This window comes from Mobula birostris, chromosome 11, assembly GCF_030028105.1.
Source record: "Mobula birostris isolate sMobBir1 chromosome 11, sMobBir1.hap1, whole genome shotgun sequence".
Classification (NCBI taxonomy): domain Eukaryota; kingdom Metazoa; phylum Chordata; class Chondrichthyes; order Myliobatiformes; family Myliobatidae; genus Mobula; species Mobula birostris.
The window spans coordinates 107,354,565-107,374,844 of NC_092380.1; the positions used below are offsets into that span (position 1 = coordinate 107,354,565).

Sequence of the window (20,280 nt, forward strand, 5' to 3'; positions counted from 1 at the left end):
AAGCTTCAGCCTGCATTCTTGATCACTTAAGCCTACTTTATCCTTGATCGTAACTTTACCATCAAGGCAGCTAAATGCAATTTTATTGAAATAATGCGTCAGCTTCTGGCATCACAACTCCACTGGGCCACAGCCAAAGCCGTAACTTTTTTTTTTGAATCCTCTTTTCCACTTCTTCTTCCAATAAGGCTTCCTGGAGAGGAACCCAACCACCTTGGCTCTCACTTCTCTCAGCCCCTAATCTAATGATCTCCATTTTAAAAAAGAAAGATGTCTCAATGTTTCCCTCTCCAGTGATTTTGACTGCCATTGTCTAATATCAGCCAATATGGAGTCCAAAAGGATTTATTACTTTGGTGTATAATTGTCATTACATCTTTGAAATTAACCCTGTCCAGTCTGGGCTGCCCCCAGCACAATTCTTGCTGATTTGATTTGATGCATATGGTGAAATTCTGCAGATGCTGGAAATCCAAGGCAGCACACACAAAATGCTGGAGGAACTCAGCAGGCCAGGCAGCATCTGTGGAAATGAACAAGCAGTTTACTTTTCAGGCCGAGACCCTTCTTCAGGACTGGAAAGGAAAGGGAAAGATGCCAGAATAAAAAAGGTAGTGGAGGAGAGATGGTGACAGATGAGCATTTGGATGTACTTAGGACAACTAAAGCTAAGAACCAGACCAGTCAGGCTGGGTAACAGCTTCTAGCCCCAGGCTGTTCGACTTGTTAATATGCTGCCGCCACCAAACACACATATACACCCCATTTGAATGCCCTGCTGCCCCTCCACCACCTCCACTCCCCAACTCACAGACACGATCTCATCCTGCAGTGGACACGTTTCATCTATTATTGCTACTGTTCAAAGTAACTTTTATTATCAAAGTTCATCCTGTATATGTCACATAGAAATATAGAAAATAGGTGCAGGAGTAGGCCATTCGGCCCTTCGAGCCTGCACCGCCATTCAGTATGATCATGGCTGATCATCCAACTCAGAACCCTGTACCAGCCTTCTCTCCATACCCCCGATCCCTTTAGCCACAAGGGCCATATCTAACTCCCTCTTAAATATAGCCAATGAACTGGCCTCAACTGTTTCCTGTGGCAGAGAATTCCACAGATTCACCACTCTCTGTGTGAAGAAGTTTTTCCTCATCTCAGTCCTAAAAGGCTTCCCCTTTATCCTCAAACTGTGACCCCTCGTTCTGGACTTCCCCAACATCAGGAACAATCTTCCTGCATCTAGTCTGTCCAATCCCTTTAGGATTTTATACGTTTCAATAAGATCCCCCCTCAACCTTCGAAATTCCAACGAGTTTAAGCCTAGTTCATCCAGTCTTTCATCATATGAAAGTCCTGCCATCCCAGGAATCAATCTGGTGAACCTTCTTTGTACTCCCTCTATGGCAAGGATGTCTTTCCTCAGATTAGGGGACCAAAACTGCACACAATACTCCAGGTGTGGTCTCACCAAGGCCTTGTACAACTGCAGTAGTACCTCCCTGCTCCTGTACTCAAATCCTCTCGCTATAAATGCCAGCATACCATTCGCCTTTTTCACCGCCTGCTGTACCCGCATGCCCACTTTCAATGACTGGTGTATAATGACACCCAGGCGATATATAACCCTGAGATTTGTTTAGAATGATAACTATAATAGAATCAATGAAAGACCACCCAACTTGGGCTTTCAACCAGCGTGCAGAAGAGAACAAACTGTGCAAATGCTAAAAGAGGAAATGATAATAAAAAATAAATAAGCAATAAATATCGAGAATGTGAGATGAAGAGTCCTTGAAAGTGAGTCCATAGATGGTGGAAACAGTTCCGTGATGGGGCAAGTGAAGTTGAGTGAAGTCACCCCCTTTGGTTCAAAAGCCTGGTGGTTGGGGGTAGTAACTGTTCTTGAGCCTGGTGTTGTGAGTCCTGAGGCTCCTGAACCTCCTTCTTGATGGCAGCAGTGAGAAGAGAGCATGGCCTGGGTGGTGGGGGTCCCTGATGTTGGATGCTGCTTCCCTGTGACGTTTCATGCTGTTTTACATATTTATACGACTGTTTGCTTTATTATAATAGTTTGCAAAAATCGTGCACCTCACACTTCATGTCCACCCTGTCAATTTTCAGTTCATGTCACTCAGGGACTTGTGCTGATATTATTTTGTGACTGTAGGTACTGGATGGTAACCATACAGAATGTATTGTGTGTGACCATATGTTCTGTGCTTTGCTCTTTGGCTCCCAGAGGAAGGATGCTTTGTTTAGCTGTACACATGTGTATAGCTGAATGACAATAAACTTGAATTTGAACCCAAAATAATCTGCAGATGCTGGGGTCAAAGCAACACTCACAACATGCTGGAAGAACTCAGCAGCTCAGGCAGCATCCGTGGAAACGATCAGTCAACGTTTCGGGCCGGACTCCTTCGTCAGGACTGTAGGGGGAAGGGGCAGAGGCCCTATAAAGAAGGTGGGGGAGGGTGGGAAGGAGAAGGCTGGTAGGTTCCAGGTGAAAAACCAGTAAGGGGAAAGATAAAGGGGTGGGGGAGGGGAGGCAGGGAGGTGATAGGCAGGAAAGGTGAAGAAAGAATAAGAGAAAGCACAATGGGTAGTTTAAGAAGGCAGAACCATGAGGGAGGTAGTAGGCAGCTGGGGGAGGGGGCAGAGTGAAACTGGGATGGGGGAAGTGAGGGGGAGGGAATTACTGGAAGTTGGAGAATTCAATGTTCATACCAAGGGGCTGGAGACCACCTAGACGGTATATGAGGTGTTGCAAATTCAACTTGAATTTGAACTTGAAGTTAATCTACTGTTAAAAATCGTATCCAAGTGAACTGCAGTTCAATACATAAATCGCAGCTCCAGAACTTCAATCCAGATCTCTCACTTCGGTGCTGCACTGTCACCAGCCTTCCAGTGCCAACGTAGCATGCCCACAGCTCACTAACCTTAACCCGTATGTCGTTGGAATGTGGGAGGAAACTGGAGCACCTGGAGGAAATTCATGTAGTCATGGTGAGAACGTACAGACTCCTTAAGACCGAGGCAGGAATTAAACCCTAATCTTACAGCTGGTGGCTGTAAAGTCTTGTGTTAGCTGTTATTCTTCCATGCTGCCCCAATGTTCTATGAATGTGGAGGCTCGGAGACCAGAAGGTGGTGGGGATTCCTATCCTTAACACAAAGGATTCTGCAGATGCTGGAAATCCGGAGCAATGCACACAAAATGCTGCAGAAACTCAGCAGGTCGGGTAGCATCTACGGAGGGGAATAAAGAGTCGATGTTTTGGGCTGGGGTCCTGTTGAAGAATCTCGGTCTGAAATGTTGACTCTTTATTTCTCTCCGTTGATCTGCTGGATCCCCCATCTTAGCTCTGCGTGGGAGGAGAGGGAGGGAAAGCAGACACAGGGGAAGCAGGACATACATTGTTGTGGGGGAAAGGCTAGAGGTAAGGGCAAAGGAGGCCATATTGGAAGCAGCAGCATTCATTGGAACAGACACAGTAGGCATATGGGGGGGGGGTGCAGTGGGGTGGGGCTGGCATTTATACAAGATGCAGGGAAGGAATAATAATAACTATGGGAATCTATCAGATATATCTCATAAACCTATCCCTTTCCAGCATTACAGAATCACTTGTTACTTCATCACCCCCTCCCACCCACACACCTTCCCCCTAACCTGGTCTCACCTATCACTGTCACCTGTACTCTTTCTCCTCCCCCCACCTTCTTATTCGGGCTTCTCCTCCCTTCCTTTCCAGTCCTGTGGGAGAGTTTTAGCTCGAAATGTCGACTGTTTATTCCTCTCCATTGATGCTGCCTGACCTGCTGCGTTCTCAGCATTTTTTTGTGTGTGTTGCTCTCGATTTCAAGTACGTGCAGAATCTCTTGTGTTCACATAACCTCATTAATAGTTGGCTCTCCTGTCTCCTCCACTCTCTTGGTACCTCCCCATGTCACAGCAGGGATGGTAGCACCTATCCGTGTGCCTCTTCCCGCTCCTCTATCAGTAACCCTGGTATGATTCCAAGTTAGCAACCGTACGTGTGTTCTTGTTACTTAATGGTTTCTGGCCAAGTTGGCACCAGTGAACAACTTTACCTCAGGTGATAGTCTACAAAACTGTTTCTTTCACTCCTTTTATGTCTTCTTTTTATTTTAAATGTGTTTTTGGTACAGTTGGAGCCTGTGTTCTACAGTTGGAAGATCAATTGAGCGACCTGGTGCTTTTCTGTCTTTGAGAAGAGTCCGGGAGTCGAGTAGCCTCAAGACCTAGAAGTTTACAGATGGGCTGCAAGACCATGATCGACTCCACCTCTCGATGATTGAAGTGTCGAGGAAGATTGAGACATCAAGGCGAGTGTGAAAGGTGAGTGAATGTCCAGCACTGTCTACCAGCCTCCCGCTCGCTGCTGCCAGAAGGTGTCTGTGTGTGACGGCCTCTTGCTCACTGCTCCCGAGGGAAAGGCCCTGAGCTCGATTGGTCTCTCTCTCTCTCTCCCCCTCAGTGTTGTCGGAGGATGGTATCGAAGTTTTGGATCTGCGATTTATGTATTGGACTGCAGTTCACTTGGATTCTTTCCTTTTTGTGGTTTATATTCTGTGTTTTCACCCATCTTTTCTGGTTGCCATTTGCAAGATTTGTTTTTTTTTTGCACATGGGGGGAGGGGTTGATGTTCTTGTTACTGTTTGCACGATTTGTTTTTTGTGAGTGGTGGGTTTGATGTTCGTTGCCATTTGCACAATTTGGTTGTGTGTGGTGGGGGGGGGGTTGATGTTTTTCTTGGTGGCTTCCATAGTTTTCTTTGTTTCGTGACTATCTGGAGAAGATGAATCTCAGAGTTGTATTCTACATGCATACTTTGATAATAAATGTACCTTGAAACTTGAACCTTGAACTTTGATTTAATGTCCACTTTATGGTCTCTACTACAGAGAACCCAAATGCAGGTTAGAGAACTATTTTGGAGAACACTTCCATTCAACCTGCAAGGTTGGCCTTGAGCTTTTGGTCGTCCATCATTTTAATTCTTCCCCCCACTACCACCCACTGCTGCTTTGGACTTTCTGTATGTGGCTTGCTACACTATTCTGATGAGCCACATTGTAAGATCAAGGAATAGGATGCCTTTCCGTAAGGCATCTCAGGATTTAAAAATTCAGATAACTGGCCATTCCAGTTTTATATCAGGATAGGCTGGCTGTGCTGAAAAATCACTATCTGAAAGTTAACTTGGTTCTTCTCTCCCCCACAGTTGCTCCCTGGCCTGCTGGGTATTTCAAGCATTTCCTTCTATTTTAGTTTAACGTACCTTACAATTCAGGCACTATTTCTTCTCCCACTTTTATTTCTCTTCTCTTTTCATCTGTACCTCCTTCAGAGTTCAGCTGCCATAACAAATCTCCACCTCTTTCTCTCAGCTGCTGTGTGTCATTACTCCCCTAGTTACTCTCCCTCCATCGTTACTCCCTTAGTTACTCTCCCTCTGTTGTTACTCCCCTAGTCACTCTCCCTCTTTGTTGTAACTCTCCTAGTCACTCTTCCTCTGTCGTTACTCCCCTAGTCACTCTCCCTCTTTGTTGTAACTCTCCTAGTAACTCTCCCTCTGTCGGTACTCCCCTGGTTACTCTCCCTCTGTCGTTACTCCCCTAGTCACTCTCCCTCTGTGTTGTAACTCTCCTAGTAACTCTCCCTCTGTTGGTACTCCCCTGGTTACTCTTCCTCTGTCGTTACTCCTCTAGTCACTCTCCCTCTTTGTTGTAACTCTCCTAGTCACTCTCCCTCTATTGTTACTCCCCTGGTTACTCTCCCTCTGTCGTTACTCCCCTAGTCACTCTCCCTCCGTGTTGTAACTCTCCTAGTCACTCTCCCTCTGTGTCATTAAATAAATAAATAAACAAATAAATTATACTGAGAACATGAGCTGCAGACTCGTTGAAAGGGAGTCGATAGGTTGTGAAATCAGTTCAGAGTTGAGGAGCGTGAAGTTATCCATGCTGGTTCAGAAGCCTGATGGTTGAAGGATAATAACTGTTGGCTTCCATATGGAGCAAGTGTTCTCCTTCACTTGAACTCCATTGCACAGTAGATTCCCACTGAACCACAGATAATAATTGATTCTGCTTGAGGTCCTTTTTTCCTCACTTTTTTCCCCACATCTTCACATCATTAATATAAAAACGATAAAACTATAAGATGTAGGAACAGAACTAGGCCATTTGGCCCATTGAATCTGCTCTGACATTTACTATCCCTCTCAACTCCATTCTCCTGCCTTGTCTCTGCAACCTTTAATCCCCTTACTAATCAAGAACCTATCAACCTTCACTTTGAATATACCCAATGACCTGGCCTCCACAACTATCTGTGGCAATGAATTCCACAGACTCACCACCCCCGGCTAAAGAAATTCCTCATCATCTCTGTTCTAAAGGGGCATTCTTCTATTCTGAGGCTGTGCCCTCTGGTCCTGGACTCCCTCAGAATAAGGAACATCCTCTTCATGTCCACTCTATCTAGGTCTTTCAATATTCAATAAGTTTCAAAGATTTAAAGGTTCAAACATTCATTTTATTGTCAAAGTATGCATGTACAATACAACTCTGATATTCATCTTCTCGAGATAGCCATGAAACTTAGAAAAACCATAGGAGTTATTGAAAGAAGAAACATCAACCCTTCCCCCATAAAAAAGGAAAAGAGAAAGAAATAAAACTCGCAAACCCCAAAGCCCCACCCCTCCCTTGCCCAAAAATCTAACAGATCGTTCACACAGAAAATGGCAGGTAGAACATCAAACCCTAAACACCCAACCCCCTATCTGACACGAAAACTAACAGACTGCCCACCTACAACATCAGAATCCCCAAAGCCCTAACCCCCTCCCTCGCAAAAAAAAACAGCAATGATAGCGTCAAACCCAACTCCCCTGTCACACACAAAAACTACCAGATCTCCCACACGGAGATCCCAAATCCCCAACCCCTCCCCGGTACAAACTGTAACATATCGCCCACACACAAATTGAGCAAATAGAAAGAAAACACAGAAAACTGAAGAAAAGTAAATCAATGGGATCCAGCCCCCCCTCCCCAGCGGGTACAGGCCCACAAACACCAAACACTTCTCATACTTTAACCCTTTCATTCTAGTCCGTGAGCCAGTAGGGTTGGTCGGTACCATCTGAGGGGAATAATGCTCATAGTTATTCTTGGCAAGGTATACATCTCGAGAGTCAGAAAATATGTGATAGCATTGCATCAGTGGTAGCTTTATTACTTCAAATAAATAATCACTTTTTGTATATATTCCATATTAACATCAGTACAGCAGAAAGTGTTACCCCACCCCCCAAAAGGTAAAAACCCTCATTTGGAGAGATTTCTGGAGTTTTATCAATGTCATGATATTTTCCATATTGTTGTATCAAATCAAAATAATCTTAAGCTTTTGTCATAGCATATAGAATCACAGTACAATAATTCAAATGTGGGGTTCCACACAGCCATAACCTAGGCCCCATTTGGTTGTAAAAATGAATATATTTAATCAAAGACTGCTTTCCATACTTTCATAACCTAATAATAATCATAATAATTTTCCAAGTCTTCCACATCTTATTCTGAACTTTCCACACTCTCTGAGGTGGATGCCTGCTTCTCACAGTCTACACATGTCAGTACACCTGAGGCCATTTGCAACACATATACATCTTGGGAGTGAACATTTTGCTCTTCTACTGCTACATTTTTCTGCAAGGTTGTGGCTAAAGTAGCTTTATTTGTCTTTCTCAGCAATCCTTCTGGTGTGGACAGGGCCCAGGACAACGGTCCAAGGGGATGAGAAAGGATATCCTTCATATGTAGACTGCACCCTTGTGTCATCACTATGATGCGTCCAATCAAAGGCCTGTCTGCTTTCAAGATGATCGCCTTCCCACTTGATTTCACCTCTCTCTTCTTACACATATCACTGAATGTTTTCAGCTTAATGGTTTTCATTGGATCATGCAATTCCTTTGCTGGTGGGTCTTCCTCTAGTCTCTCATCCTTGAAGGTTGCCTAGCATTGCTCACCAATCTCATATGCCTTCATCAGGTCGGAGGCAATGACCTTGGGGGCTGCCTTTGCCGTAGAGATGCTAATGAGGTCCGGCTTCTCTGCAAATGGGTTGACCCACTCATGTATGAGGCTAACTACTGGTGAAACTGCTTCCTCATCTTTCTGGATTCTTGGCCGCTGTAGCTCCGCATGACAAAGCTCTGATTTGTTGCCTTGCACCATCTCCCTTAACTGTCCCAGGAATGCACTGTGGTGCTCAGCTGTTATGTAGCAGCGCTTGATAGCTCCAGTATTCAGGCTGAACCGTGATGTGCCTCCAGGAGTCAGTGTGTCTTTGTTCACTGTGGCTTCAATAGCCTGGTCCACAGGGATCTGCTCAAAGGGGTTGTTACTTGACAGCTGCACTGAGAATTGGCCTGTCTTGAAGGCCTCATACAAAGAAGGATTCTTCTCCGGAAGGTTCATCATCTGAGCAAAGTAAGGGGACAGGTACCTGGCATAATTCATCTTATCATAGGCAAAGCACCATGGGATCATGGTTCTTACAGCATGGGGGTGCAACTCCCAGCCCTCCTCACGAGAGGGGTGCAGAAGCCCAAGTACTATCTTCTCTACCATGTCAAGGTATGATATCTCTCATCACTTTTTGATAATGTGGATAGCTCTCCATTGTTGTGACAGAGGTGTTCCAGAAAGTCTGTCCACAGAGTTATCAGCTCAGCTAAGATTGGACTTTGCAGCAGATTGTTCAGCTTCTGTTGGTTCAAGTCACTGGCCTTGTCGTTCACATGGTCGAAGAATGATTTGAAAAAGCTACCATCGCTGCAATGCTATCACATATTTTCTAGCACTAGGGGTGTATACCTTGCCAAAAATCACTATAAGAACGATTCCCCCCAGATGGTACCATTGGCCCAAATTTGGGGCCCTGGCTCATGAACTATTCCTGGAATCATTCTTGTGAACCTCCTCTGCACCCTCTCCAATGCTAGCACACCCTTTTGAAAATGTGGGGCCCAGGACTGCTCACCATTGTCCTAGTGCAGTCTTTACCAAGATCTTATAAAGCCAAGGCATTACATCGTTGCAAATAATTGAAGACAAAATGAGTAACAAGTAGCACACACAAAATGCTGGAGGAAATCAGCAAGCCAGGTAGCATCTATGGAATAGTACAGCAGACATCCCACCCTGCAAAAGCTCATTTCAGAGAGGTAGCACCATCAATTTGCGGGAGACTTCCGGGAGAGGTGGGACGTTTGAAATAGAGTAGCTCCTTAGCAGCTAGCCAGCTAGTTTAAATAACGTTAGCTATGCTAATGACCGAATGACACCTGTTAACCTCACCTCAACATGTCTTTTACAGTCTTAACCCACCATGGGCAATAGAAAAGTCACTGTTGCAAACAGTGCAGCGAGCAACACTGTCATTATTTTGACCCTTATTAGGCAGGGGTACACTTTAGTGTAGTCTGGGGTGACGTACGTTTTATATTTTTTTTGGAACACTCTGCAATGGCGCGCTCTCGCTTTCTCTCTCTCTCTCTCTCTCTCTCGTGGTCGCTCGCGCGGTCTCACTTGCTTTCTTGCTCGCTCGCTCTCTCTCACTTTCTCGCTCTCGCTCTCTGGCTCGTGTGCTCTGGCTTGCTTTCTTTCTCGCTCTCTCTCGCTTTTCTCTCGCTTGCTCTCAAAAAAATTGATTTCTGTGATATTGTATATAATTTGTGGGCATCAGGGAGCCACTATTCATATGCAGGAGACTCCTGGAAGTTCCGGGAGAGGTGGGATGTCTGGTACAGTCAGCATTTTGGGCCAAGTCCTGCTGAAGGGTCTGGGCCTGAAATATCAGCTGTACTCTTTTCCACAAATGCTACCTGGCCTGCTGAGTTCCTCCAGCATTTTGTGTGTGTTGCTCTGGATTTCAAGTATCTGCAGATTTTCTCTTGTTTGTGACGAGTAACAAGTAACTGAAGGAAGACTCTGAGAGCCAGTCTAGACTTGATGGGCAGAATAGTCACTATATCATAAGGAGATATCAGAAAAGTTCTCATTCTCAGCTCCTCCCGGTCTGAAAGATTTTTCAATCCTCATGTTAGAGGGGAAATAAAAATAATATATAATTCTGGAAATGCTTGATCATGGTCACAATTTGCCTCAAAATCCCACTGGAAATAATATCTCACAGGCTGGAATACATTCCTGCTGCAACTATTCATCGCTATAACAGTTATGTTTCTGGGGAAACCATTGCTCACAGTGGAAGAGTCTTATTGCTTAAGTAGCATATGCTAACTTGCTGTAACATTGGGAAGGGGAGGAGGAGGGAACCATGTCTTACTTACAGGAACACAGGGCCTGCTGGCTAATGTCGACTACTTTCCATTCCTGCCTCTGAGTCAGAGGTTGCGGGATCAAATCTCACTCCTGAGACTTGAACAAGTGGTTTACTTGTCGGAAGGAGGGTTGTATGCTGACAGTGTCAGCTGTGGGATTAGTAAGAGTATTGTCTGACCTCCCTTCTGAAATACTTTCAAGAACTTTACATCTCAATATTACTGGTATACATTTTTATTCTATTTGTACAATTTGTCTTCTTTTGCTCATTGGCTGTTTGTCCATCTTTGTTATTTATAGTTTTTCATAAATTCCATTGTATTTCTTTATTTTTCTGTAAATGCCTGCTAGAAGAATCTTAAGGTAGTACATAGTGTCACATACATATTTGAAAATAAATTTACTTTGAACTTTGATACTCTGCTTCTGTTGTGGAAGAAGAACAAATCTTGGCAAATATTTCCTCTGTAACCAGCATTCCCACAATTGATTTTCAAAGCCAAAGTAAACTTATTGTGCAAGTATGTCACCATATACTGCTTTGGGATACATTTTCTTGCAGGCATTCACAGGAAAATAATGAAATACAATAGGATTTCTGAAAAAACAATACATAAACAAAGACTGACAAACAACCAATTTGCAAAAGAAAACAAACTGCATTAACAAAAATTAAAATAATAATAAAAAGTAAATAATGCTAAAAACATGATTTGTGGATCTTATATTTTATATCAAAGTTCAAAGCAAATTTATTATCAAAATTGATATATATCACCATATATTGACTACCTTCTGATATGTTTCTTGTGGGCATTCACAGGAAAATAAAGAAATACATTAGAATTTATGAAGATTAAAAATTCTGCAGAAGCTGGAAATGTTGGTGGAACTCAGCAGGTCAGGCAGCATCTATGGAGGGGAATAAACAGTTGACATTTCGGACCGAGAACCTTCCTCAGGGCTCATAGAATTTATGAAGAGCATAAACAAAGACTGACAAACAATCAATATGCAAAAGAAGACAAATTGTGCAAATAATTAAAAAAACTTACTGAGAACGTGAGTTGTAGTGAACTTAAAAGTGAGTCTGTAGGTTATGGAGTCAGTTCAGAGCTGTGGTATGTGAAATTATCCATGCTGGTTTGTGAGCCCTGATAGTTTTAGGGTAATAACTGTTGCTGTTCTGGTAAATGCCCTAGTTGTGGGAGCTTGTTGTACTCTTTCGTCACTTCTTGCTCCTTGTGTCTCTATCAAAGGTTATTACATCAATTCCACTTAGTACTCTGAGCTATAAAAAATTTGCTCTATTTATTATATGTACATCAAAACATCGAAACATAATAGTGAGATGCCTCGTTTGCATCAAATAAAGTCAGTGAGGATTATGTTGGGCAGCCAGCAAGTGTCACCACGTTTCCGGCACCAATGTTGCATGCCCACAACTTACTAACCTGTACATCTGTGGACTGTGTGGACCGCACGACCCAATTTACATCGGTGGTATGCAAGTGGAACAGGTCAAAAGCTTTAAGTTCCTCGGGGTCAATATCACAAGTGACCTGACTTGGTCCAACCAAGCAGAGTCCACTGCCAAGAAGGCCCACCAGCGCCTTTACATCCTGAGAAAACTAAAGAAATTTGGCCTGTCCCCTAAAACTCTCACTAATTTTTATAGATGCACCGTAGAAAGCATTCTTCTAGGGTGCATCACAACCTGGTATGGAAGTTGTCCTGTCCGAGACCGGAAGAAGCTGCAGAAGATCGTGAACACAGCACAGCACATCACACAAACCAATCTTCCGTCCTTGGACTCACTTTACACCGCACGCTGTCAGAGCAGTGCTGCCAGGATAATCAAGGACACGACCCACCCAGCCGACACACTTTTCATCCCTCTTCCCTCCGGGAGAAGGCTCAGGAGCTTGAAGACTCGTACGGCCAGATTTGGGAACAGCTTCTTTCCAACTGTGATGAGACTGCTGAACGGATCCTGACCCAGATCTGGGCCGTACCCTCCAAGTATCCAGACCTGCCTCTCGGTTTTTTTGCACTACCTTACTTTCCATTTTTATTTTTTCTATTTATGATGTATAATTTAAATTTTTAATATTTACTATCGATTTGTAATCCAGGAAGTGGGAAGCACAGAATCAAATATCGCTGTGATGATTATACATTCTAGTATTAATTGTTTGGCAACAATAAAGTATAAAGTATATAGTGATTGCGTCACATGGAGAGTATACAAACCCCTTACAGGCAGCAGGGGAATTGAACCCTGGTCGGTGATTGCTAGCTTTGTAAAGCGTTGTGCTAACCACTACGCTACCGAGCCGTCCCAGCTTGTTACAAATGCTGTGTGTGTTCAGATAAAAAGTCTTCACTTTTGTCCTCTATGTTCTCCTCCTTGACTCTAATTGGTGATTGACTTATTATTGTCACATGTCCTGAGAGGCAGTGAAGAACTTTGGTTTGCATGCCATCCATATAGATAATTTTAAAGCATAAATACATTGGGTAATATAAAGGGGAAAGCAATAACAGAAAGCAGAACGAACCATTACACTTACAGTTATAGAGAAAATGCAATGCAGGCAGAGAGCAAAGTGCAAGGGTCATGACAAGGTAGATGATGAGTTCAAGAATTCATCTTCATCATACAAGAAGTGTGTTCAAGAGCCTTATAATAGCAGGATAGAAGCTTTCCTTGAGCCGAATTTCAAGGTTTTGTATCTTCTGTCTGAAGGGAGGAAGAGAGGATGCCCAGGGTGGGCGGGGCCTTTGATTACGTAGGCTGCTTTACTGAGGCAGCGAGAAGTCACAGGTAGAGTTTATAGAGGGGTGGCTGGTTTCCGTGATGGACTGGTGGACTCGCAAGTCGCTGCGATTCCTTGTGGTCCTGGGCTGAGCAGTTGCCGCACCAAGCTGTACTGCGTCTGTACAGGATGACCTACAAAAACTGGTTTGGTCAGCAGGAGCCTGGTGAGTTTCCTTCGGAGATACACTCTTATTGTGATTCTGCGGAGGCTGCAAACGCAGAGCAACACACATAAAATGCTGGATGGACACAGCAGGTCAGGGACATGAATAAACTGTTGACATTGTGGGCTGAAGTGACTGGAAAGGAAGAGGGGAAGATGCCAGAATAAAAAAGGTGTGGGGTGGAGGGGAAGAAGCACTAGTTAGAAAGTGATAGATGAAGCCAGGTGGGTGGGAAAGGTAAAGGACAGGAGAAAAAGGAATCTGATCGAAGAGGTGGATGGACCATGGGAGAAATGGAAGAAGGAGGAGCACCAGGGGGAGGAGATAGGCAGGTGAAGAGAACACGCAAGAGGCCAGACTGGAGAATAGAAGAGGGAAGAGGGAGGGGAAAAGAAAAAAAAAATTACCGGAAGGGAAATCAACGTTCATGCCAAATCAACGTTCATGCCATTAGGTTGGAGGCTACCGAGGTGGAATATGAAGTGTTGCTACTCCACCCTGAGAGTGGCCTTGTCACAGCAGAAGAGGAGGCCATAGTCTGACACGTCGGAATGGGAATAGATATAGACATAGACATACTTTATTAATCCCGAGGGAAATTGGGTTTCATTACAGTTACACTAACCAAGAATAGAGTATAAATATAGCAATATAAAACCACAAGTAATTAAATAATAATATGTAAATTATGCCAGATGGAAATAAGTCCAGGGCCAGCCTATTGGCTCAGGGTATCTGACCCTCCAAGGGAGGAGTTATAAAGTTTGATGGCCACAGGCAGGAGTGACTTCCTATGACGCTCTGTGTTGCATCTCGGTGGAATGAGTCTCTGGCTGAATGTACTCCTGTGCCCAACCAGTACATTGTGTAGTGGATGGGAGACATTGTCCAAGAAGGCATGCAACTTAGACAGCATCCTCTTTTCAGACACCACCGTCAGAGAGTCCAGTTCCATCCCCACAACATCACTGGCCTTATGAATGAGTTTGTTGATTCTGTTTGTTGAATCAGGATAAGAATTAAAATTGTTGGCCATTGGGAAATTCTCCTTTTGGCAGGTGCAGTGGAGATGCTTGATAAAGCGGTCCCCCAATTTACCTTGGGTCTCATCAAGGAAGACGAGGCCTCATCAGAAGCACCGGACACAATAGATGCAACAGACGACCCCAGCAGATTTGCAGATGAAGTGTTGCTTCACTTGGAAGGGCTGTTTGGGGTCCTAAATGGAGGCTGAGGGGGGAGGTGAATGGGCAATGTTAGCATTTCTGTTGCATGCAGGGATAAGTGCCAGGAGGGAGATTGTTGGGGAGGGATGAATGGACAAGGGAATCACAGAGGGAGCGATCTCTGTGGAAAGTGGAGACTGGTTTCGTGTTGTTGCATACAATACATTTGTACTGCATGCAACACACACAAAATGCTGGAGGAACTCAGCTGGTCAGACAGCATCTATGGAGGAGAATAAACAACCAACGCTTCTGATCGAATACGCTCCATAAAATGCTCCTTTTCATGCATTCCATCATCTTGTGCGTGTTGCTCAGTATTTCCAGTATCTGCAGAGTCTCTTGTGTTTGAGTCTGGTATTGTGTGGTATCACCCTTCCTAACAGACTCTGATGATCACTGCCTTTTCTGCTTCACTTCCTCTAGTAGACACAGTATTTGCATACCACCCTCTGAAGTTTTTCAAAACCCTCTTAACTCCTTTTTTAGGAGGAACCTCAGCAATTATTTCTTCTGGATCCCAGTTGGCTGGTGGGGTGGAGATACGTCTCTACCAAAGGAGGTGTAAAGCACTCTTTCCCTCCACTAGCCTGCAGGTCACCCTTGGGAAAAGTGTAGCACCTGCTTAGCCCCCTGATCAGGGTCACGTGAAGCCATGGATGCAGATGGTGGATGGTCGTATGAGCAGCGGTCATATCACAAGTCCTAGTTATGTGACCACTGATGCCAGGCAGACAATCTCTGAAGAGTATTGATAATGGCCGGGGTCTCCCATCTTGTAAAGACACTGCCCAGAAGAAGGCAATGGCAAACCACTTCTGTAGAAAAACTTGTCAAGAGCAATCATGGTCATGGGAAGACCATGATCGCCATTGTCATACGACATGGCACATAATTATGATGACGATGGATCCCAATACCTGCATCCAAACGCAATGGGTCCAAGTAAACTTTCCCTTACATGAGCCATGTTAAGGAGGGGCAGGTTGCCTGGAATATTGATGATGATAGATTCTTTATTGATCCCAAAGGAAATTACAGTGTCACGGTAGCATTACAAGTGCATAGGTATACAAATATTAGAAGAGAAGCAAGAAAGAATAAAAAAAATTACCTCAAACAGGAGGGGTCATCACTTCCCCAGCTATAGGTTGACTCATTATAGAGCCCCATGGTAGAGGGTAGGAAAGACCTCATATAGCGCTCTTTGGAGCAGTGCAGTTGTCTTAGTCCATTACTAAAAGAGCTCCTCTGTTCAGCCAAGGTGAGAAGAATTGTCCAGAATTGCCCAGGATTTTCCGTAGGGTCCTTTGATCTACCACAATCTCGAGTGTGTCCAGTTTAACATAGAACATACATAGAATAGTACAGCACAGTACAGGCCCTTCGGCCCACAATGTTGTGCCGACCCTCAAACCCTGCTTCCCATATAACCCCCCACCTTAAATTCCTCCATATACCTGTCTAGTAGTCTCTTAAATTTCACTAGTATATCTGCCTCCACCACTGACTCAGGCAGGGTATTCCACGCACCAACCACTTTCTGAGTAAAAAACCTTCCTCTAATATCCTTCTTGAACTTCCCACCCCTTACCTTAAAGCCATGTCCCCTTGTATTAAGCAGTGGTACCCTGGGAAAGAGGCGCTGGCTATCCACTCTATCTATTCCTCTTAATATCTTGCATACCTCTATCATGTCTCCTCTCATCCTCCTTCTCTCCAAAGAGTAAAGCCCTAGCTCCCTTAATCTCTGATCATAATGCATACTCTCTAAACCAGGCAGCATCCTGGTAAATCTCCTCTGTACCCTTTCCAATGCTTCCACATCCTTCCTATAGTGAGGCGACCAGAACTGGACACAGTACTCCAAGTGTGGCCTAACCAGAGTTTTATAGAGCTGTATCATTACATCGCGACTCTTAAACTCTATCCCTCGACTTATGAAAGCTAACACCCCATAAACTTTCTTTTGGCTCCTTTCTAAGTAGTTCATTGAGCCTGTTGGTATCACCCATGTTGATGCTATTGCCCCAGCACACCACAGCATAGAAGATTGTACAGGCAACAACAAGACTGGTAGAACATATGAAGGAGAGGCCTGCATACGCCAAAGGACCTCAGTCTCCTCAGAAAGTAGAGGGGATTCTGGCCCTTCTTGTACACAGCCTCTGTGTTGGTGCTCCACTCAATTCTGTCACCCAGCTGCACCCCCAGGTACTTGAAGGTTCTCACCACATCCATGTCCTCAGCATCAATAGTCACAGAGAGCAGTGCAAGCTTAGTCTTCCCAAAGTCCATCAGCATCTCCTTTGTCTTACTGGTGATGAAGGGCAGATGATTTAGCTTGCACCATTTGACAAAGTCCTTTACTGGGGCCCTCATCCTCTCATCCTTCCTTCATACACCAAACTATTGCTGAGTCATCAGAGAATTTCTGCAGGTGATGTGACTCAGTGTTGTATCTAAAGCCCAAGGTATACAGGGTAAACAGGAAGGGAGACAGTGCTGCTTGTAACCATTCCTAACACACAGCTCTGAGGCCGCACAAACTGTGGTCTGCCAGTCAGGTAGTCCATCATCCAGGATACAATAAAAGTGTCAACCTGCATTGAACGGAGCTTTTCCCCCAACAATGAGGCACTTGAGAAATCACAAACCACGCTCATCCAAATGGGAGTAGGCTCTGTTCAGCAGGTAGATGACAGCATCATCGACTCCAATGTGCTCCTGGTCGGCAAACTGCAGAGGATCGAGAGCTGATCGGACCTGGGGTCGGAGGTGAACCAGGACCAGCCTCTCTAGGGTCTTATTGATGTGTGATTTCAGGACCACTGGACGGTAGTCATTCAAGGCTTTCGGTTGTCCCTTTTCATCAATTTCATCAATTACAAAATTAGTTATTACAATTCGGCCAAGTGATGGAAACAGATGCTTGTTAAGAAAGTGGGTGGAATATTAGCATGGAACATGAGAACACAAAGTTTCCCAACAACCACAGTCTTATAGAAAGTTGGTTTATCACTGTCATGTGTACTTAGATAGACTGAAGAACTTTGTTCTTTTTTGCCATCCATGCAGATCATTTCACCACATCAGTGCATGGAGGAAATACAAGGGAAAACAATAGCAGGATGCAGAATAGAGTGTTACAGTTATAGAGAAAGTGTCATGGTCTGGTCCGTGAAGTTTGTATTCTGGTTCACGGTCCGGTCCAGAACATATGAACCCTTGCTCCAGGTTTTCCTGTCTACACTGTTTCTGTTCTTGTTGAGCTAATTGAGGCAGCTGATGCTTGTTGGGGCTGGCTGCATAAATACCTTCAGAGACCCAGGCATGGCTGCTGGATTGTTCTTGTCCTTACTCCTTGTATCCCTTCCTCTGCCTTCTGTTTCCTCGGCTGAAGCCCTGCCTTGCCTTGCCTTGCATTGCCTGAAGCCTTGCCTGAAGCTTTGCCTGGCCTTGCCTGAAGCCTTGCCTTGCCTTGCCAGTAACTCTCGCCTCACCTGAAGATCTGTCTTGCCTGGCCTTGCCTGAAGCCTTGCCTTGCCTTGCCTGAAGCCTTGCCTTGCCATGCCAGTAACTCTCGCCTCACCTGAAGATCTGTCTTGCCTTGCATTGCCTGAAGCCTTGCCTTGCCATGCCAGTAACTCTCGCCTCACCTGAAGATCTGTCTTGCCTTGCATTGCCTGAAGCCTTGCCTTGCCTTGCCAGTAACTCTCGCCTCACCTGAAGATCTGTCTTGCCTTGCATTGCCTGAAGCCTTGCCTTGCCTTGCCTTGCCAGTAACTCTCGCCTCACCTGAAGATCTGTCTTGCCTTGCATTGCCTGAAGCCTTGCCTTGCCTTGCCAGTAACTCTCGCCTCACCTGAAGATCTGTCTTGCCTTGCATTGCCTGAAGCCTTGCCTTGTCTTACGGTCTTGTCCTGGAGCCACCCTGTACCTAGCTCCCTTCCTGTCCCTTGCCTCCTCCCAGGTAAGCCAGGTTATATTGCCGTTACCTGCGGTTGGTTCTGTCCCTTCCTGTCCCATGCCTCCGTCAGGTGGTGATCCGCGCCCTGCCCAGGAGAACTGTGCCCTGCCTAGCCTCAAGCCTGAAGACTACAGCCTCCTGCCTAGCCTCAAGCCTGAAGACTACAGCCTCCTGCCTAGCCTCAAGCCTGAAGACTCCAGCCTCCTGCCTAGCCTCAAGCCTGAAGACTCCAGCCTCCTGCCTAGCCTCAAGCCTGAAGACTCCAGCCTCCTGCCTAGCCTCAAGCCTGAAGACTCCAGCCTCCTGCCTAGCCTCAAGCCTGAAGACTCCAGCCTCCTGCCTAGCCTCAAGCCTGAAGACTCCAGCCTCCTGCCTAGCCTCAAGCCTGAAGATTCCAGCCTCCTGCCTAGCCTCAAACCTGAAGACTCCAGCCTCCTGCCTAGCCTCAAGCCTGAAGACTCCAGCCTCCTGCCTCCTGCCAAGTCTCGCCTCTAGCCTCAAGCCTGAAGACTCCAGTCTCGTCCTGCCTGCCTGCCAAGCCTCGTCTTTGCCTGGTTCTGGGCTCTGAGCCAGAGCCAAGACCCAGGTACTGGATCCTTGTCCAGTCTCTGGCTCGGAGTCTGAGCCCGGGCTCCTAGCTCTCTTGTCCAGTCCGGTTCCAGGTTCCTGGTTTTTGTGTCCATGTCCTTGCCCTCAGCCTGTATCCTAGTCCTGTCCCTAGTACTTCAGTGTCTGTGTCTTGCACTTGGGTCCGTTCCCAGCCACCACCTTATGACAGAAAGTGCAACGCAGGCAGGCAATAGGTGCAAGGCCACGACAAGTTAGATTATGCAGTCAGGAGGTCTGTTCAATAGTTTTTCACAGCAGGACTTAATGGTACATGCTTTCAGGCTTTTGTGCCTTCTGGCGGGGGGCGGGGGAGGAGGAGAGTAGGGAAAACGTCTGGAGTGGGAGGAGTCTTTTCTGCTTTACCGTGGCGAAATGTATGGTCAGCCTCAGTGCCGAGGAGGCTAGTTTTCACCTCACTACAGGAAGGATGTGGGTACTATAGGGAGAGTGCAGAGGAGATTTACAAGGATTGAAGAGTGTCCCTTATGAGAATAGGTTGATTGAACTTGGCCTCTTCTCCTTGCGGCGATGGAGGATGAGAGGTGTCCTGATAGAGGTGTATAAATTGATGAGGGGTATTGATCGTGTGGAAAGCCAGAGGCTTTTTCCCAGGGCTGAAATGGCTAACATGAGGGGGCATAGCTTTAGGGTGCTTGGAAATAGGCACCGAAGGGATATCAAGGGTAAGTTTTTCACACAGAGCGGTGGGTGTGTGGAATGCACTGCTGGCAGCGGTGGTGGAAGCTGATACAATAGGGTCTTTTAAGAGCCTCTTAGATAGGTACCTGGAGCTTAGAAAAATAGAGGGCTATGTGCTAGGGAAATTCTATGCAGTTTCTAGTGTAGTTACATGGTCGGCACAACATTGTGGGCCGAAGGGCCTGTAATGTGCTGTAGATTTCCATGTTCTATGTTAAACCTTCTCTCATTGACGGGTGGAAGAGAGTTGGGAGGCCAGGTAGCTACTTCCTGCCTTAGCGTGGTTAAGGAGGAAGCACTGCTGAGGATATCTGAGCAGCTGGGGCCCAGAGTTAGTGTCGAAAGGTCATAAGATTGATAGGTTCTTGATTAGTCAGTGTATCAAAGGTTAC

The 20,280-nt window shown here is 45.5% G+C and overlaps 1 protein-coding gene across 1 annotated transcript in view; it reads left to right on the forward strand.

Annotated features, from left to right (window-relative positions):
- The first annotated feature begins 4,211 nt into the window (after positions 1–4,211).
- LOC140205570 (uncharacterized) overlaps positions 4,212–20,280 on the forward strand; it is a 183,648-nt gene continuing 167,579 nt past the window's right edge. Inside the window, exon 1 of the mRNA XM_072273195.1 lies at positions 4,212–4,372. The gene's annotated coding sequence lies outside the window, so the exon portion shown is untranslated. The remainder of the gene's footprint in view (positions 4,373–20,280) is intronic.